The 3,879-nt window shown below is 49.7% G+C and overlaps 1 long non-coding RNA gene across 2 annotated transcripts in view; it reads right to left on the bottom strand.

Annotated features, from left to right (window-relative positions):
- Positions 1-2,989, bottom strand: part of LOC103917769 — a 3,646-nt gene extending 657 nt beyond the window's left edge. Inside the window, exons 1-2 of one of the 2 annotated variants that reach the window (XR_663645.1) lie at positions 2,879-2,989; positions 1,829-2,137 (exon numbers count right to left, since the gene is read on the bottom strand). This is a non-coding gene — a long non-coding RNA (uncharacterized LOC103917769). Of the gene's footprint in view, positions 1-1,828; positions 2,138-2,439; positions 2,619-2,878 lie in introns of those variants that run through there. The other variant, XR_663644.1, reaches the window with a different exon arrangement.
- Positions 2,990-3,879: the final 890 nt, after the last annotated feature.

Below are 3,879 nucleotides of genomic sequence, written 5' to 3' on the forward strand. Positions count from 1 at the left end.
CCTTACCATCACCTACAGCCTTGGGTGAACCTAAACAAACACCCCAGAGCTGAACTCAGCCAGGCCACGAGGAGTTGGGAGGGGGGACCGAATTTGGCAGCCTGGATGCTTCTCCACTTGAGAGGCTTTGAAAGGGAATGTATTTTTGGACCATTAAAGATCAACTGTTTCTGACTCCGGCCAATCCCTTTCAAGAGCAGCACCAAAGGAGGTCAGTGGGATGAGGCTGTGCAAATATTTTGTACATGAACATCATCTCTCACCCCCTCAAGTATTTACAGACCTGAGAGCATTTCCTGCTGTTCCCCTCCGTTGAATATTTGGTGTCTCTGCTTTCTCTAGCAGGACGGTGCGGTGCGCCTCGGTTAGTGGCGAAGGCATGAAGGACCACCCCAGTGCCGCCCTTCAGTACTGAAAATAAAAACTAAAGCAGCACAATTGTGTTTAGTCACACAAATGGCAACAGATTTACCCGGCAAGCGGTGAAACAGCAGTGCACGATAATGAGAAAAAATATGCGGGGGTGGTGGTGGTGGTGGGGAGATGGGGTGGAAAGAGGGAGTTTTATTCTCCAGGGGTTTTTTGTAATCTTCATTCACCATATTTAGTAGGCTTGTGACTTGCCCTTGCTAGCTCACGGAGAATTCCCCCAAGTGTTTACTCCCACAACCTAGCAAATGCCTCAATACACATCATGGAAAAAATACAATCGACATCTTCACTCCCACTAGAGAAGGAATTCTAACTTGCCCGGCACAGACCGGGAGTATGCGCCTGTGAGAGAGACAAATACTGCTTCATTAGCTCGCCTCAGATGTGGTTTACTCCCCAAATGACCTGGTCAGGGCTGCACACCACCTCCCTCCCTTCCTTCACCTAAAGAACCGCCTGACCTTTGATCGGAGCAATAGGGACAGGAATGTGGGTCCTTTAACCCTTTCCTCCGACATCAGTGAGCTGCTCTAACTTGCTTAACAAAGTTGATGGTCCCAGGATTTTCAGGGATCCAGAGCTGCCGTGAGGAGCAGAGCCCTGCGAAACGGCTTTCTTCCTGCTGTTGTGAGGGAAGAACAGCCTTCGGCGATGGAGACCCGTGTCTACCGAGTACAGAACGTGGAAACAAAAAGGGGGATCGCTGCGAGCTCGGGATTTTTTTGCACCTCTATTTCAAAGCACAAAACTTTTGTAGGGGAAAAAAACAGGGTAATTAGGCCACTTGGGTGCTCTCAACGTGCTTCCAAACTGACCACAGGGCAAGGACGCACAAGAACTCATTTTAATTTGTCAAATGCAAAATCTCCCACAACTGAGATACGTACAAGGTAGAGCGGAGCTGGAGAGAGGAGCTGGAATGAGAACGGATGATTTTGCAAATGGGATGCGGTACGAAGGCAGCAACCCAGGGAGCTTTCCTCTATGGCCGTTCCCCAGTCCGGCCCCACCTTACCCCGGCACAGGGGACAGGAGGAGGACGGTGCACGCGAGGGCCAGCTTATTAGCAGCGGTACGGTCTCCGAGATTGTCTAGCGGGCGATCACAGGCGTGCAGGGACGCAGAGCAAGGCGGCAGAATTGAACGACATGCGCGCAAGTCCGTGCGCGCTTAATTTGGGCAGCCAGTGAGGACGACTAGCCGCTAAGCATCGGCACGCGGCTTCCGCCTGGCTGTGCCGCGGGCTGGGGGTACGTCCGAGCGCTCGCATGCTCTTCGTAAAGAAAGCAAAGGGAACGCGTCGGGGCGAGTCCAGACTCTCCTGTGCTACAGGAATATGACTTCTACCTGTTCCCCCAGTGCTAAAAACTATCAGCGGTGCGATTACAGTCCTCACCTCCAGCAGTCTCTGCCTTGATGAAACCCGTGACACGGTGGCGTGCAAAGGACGTCGACTTGGGCTGGAAACACGCGGTCTGTAATCCCTGACATTTCTCTGCAGAGGCGCATCGTTATGCTCTTAACCTCTGCTTTGTGCATCTTGTTTATGGTGCTTTGCACACAAAAAATCACACAAACTACCCTGATTTTTCCTCCAGCTCCTCTTTTTTCCTATTCTCTTCTTTTTTCCACGCACGTTCTTTCCTTCTTTATGAGGAGAAACCACCCCTCTTCTAAGGACAGGCCGAGTAATTGCAGTGTTTACCTAAAATAGAACACAAACTTCGAATTAAAGGAGGGCGGGGGGAGTGTGATTGGCAAAAGCATATTAAACCTTTTCAAGTCTCCTGAAATCCTTTGTGCGGAACAGCTTTGGGAAACTCGGCCTGCCGCCACCCTCCCCCTCTTGGAGCGCGTTCCCCAGGGCAGTGCCCAGGCTGCAGCTGCTGCTGCTCTGGGGGAGTCAGCCCAGCCTGACACACAAATAAATACTACATAAATAAATACTTTCTTCCAACAAAGACCCGAGGAAGAAAAGCTGGGTAGGAGGAGAGGAAGGGAACGTACGTGCTGAACCTGAGGAGCTTTGGGATGGCAGGGGGAGCTCGGTCTCAAATACGGAGGAGCGAGGAAAGGCAGGAGAGCCTGTAGCTGCAACCAGGTATAATATAGATTTTATGCAAAATCGATGTATTTGCATAAAGATATAGCTCCATTTTCAGTCAGCCCCTCTAACCTTCAGTCAGCCCCTCTAACCTTCACATTTCAGCGTGGAGCCTAAAAAAAAGAAAGACTTAAAGCACAGAAGGATTTAACACCTGCAGGCGCAGGGGGGATAGCGTCACACGAAAACCGGCTTGAGCATTTCGGGTGGAAAAGGGATTTTGGCTGTTTAGTTCCGGTGCTCTTCACCCACAGGTGACAGAGACTGGAAAAGGCGCGTACGACGAGGCGAAGACACGGGATTGTGTGCGCAGAAAGAGCAGGTGGCAGCGGGAAACCCCACCTGGTGACGATTTCGTGTTGCTTAGGTCTAAGAAATTGCGTCCTTCATCGTATTAACAGACAACTTCTGCGAAGTCTTCATTTGCATTTTAATGGAGCTCTTTCTAGGAAGGCGCTGGTCGGACTCTGTCGCAATATAAAGTAAAGAGGTAATTTAAAACATGCTGGAGTTAGAAGACATTTCATTTTCATTAATCAGGTTTATTCTCAGTCTTTTCAAAATTAAAGGTATTTAGGGTATGTAGGAGGAAATGGGGGGGAGGAAAACACATGACGGAACATCTGTTTATTTAAATTACAGATTAAAAAGTGGAAAATACAGTTTTTGTGAGGGGACGTCCTAGAGATTAAAAGCACCTTGTAGAAATGGATTTGAATAGAGTAGGCATAAAAGTCGACGCTGAGGTTTCAACAGTAGGTCTGCCTACTTGAAAGCCAGAGGTGAAGAAAATATATAGGATGAGGGAAGGGAAACCACGGAGGAAATTTTTAAACCTTAGGCACGCAATTATCCGGGCAATTACTGTGATTACACACCTAAGTCGGTTAACTCTGCAAACAAATGGCCAACCCAAGTTACTCGTATGTGTATTTCCCCAATTTTGGGCACAATCACCACATGCAAATACTGATAAACAGTTTGAAAACATTTTATCTGCTGGACCAGCTCCTGCCTTCACAATCCAGCAACCGCACAGATTTCAAGAACGATTCTCTTGCTCGCCACAGCTATCGTACAGTCGGCGTTGGCTTCCTCCACGCTCCAGACCTATCCTGTCCTGTTAAGCTCTGTCCTTTGAAATATAGGGCAGTTTCTGTCAGATCCTTCAGCACGACACTCAAGAGGGCAAAGCCCTGCCCTCCGCTGCAAGAAGAGGTTTCTCATCCCCGGATCTGACGGCACCCTACGCCGACGAGTAACTGTCATCTCCACTCGCGGTGGCGGACCCTCATCCTCCACACCTCCAGCCACGCTCTCCGGCCATTAAGCCGGGCCGGCGC

The sequence above is a fragment of the Pygoscelis adeliae genome, unplaced genomic scaffold (genome assembly GCF_000699105.1).
Source record: "Pygoscelis adeliae isolate BGI_AS28 unplaced genomic scaffold, ASM69910v1 Scaffold786, whole genome shotgun sequence".
Classification (NCBI taxonomy): Eukaryota; Metazoa; Chordata; class Aves; order Sphenisciformes; family Spheniscidae; genus Pygoscelis; species Pygoscelis adeliae.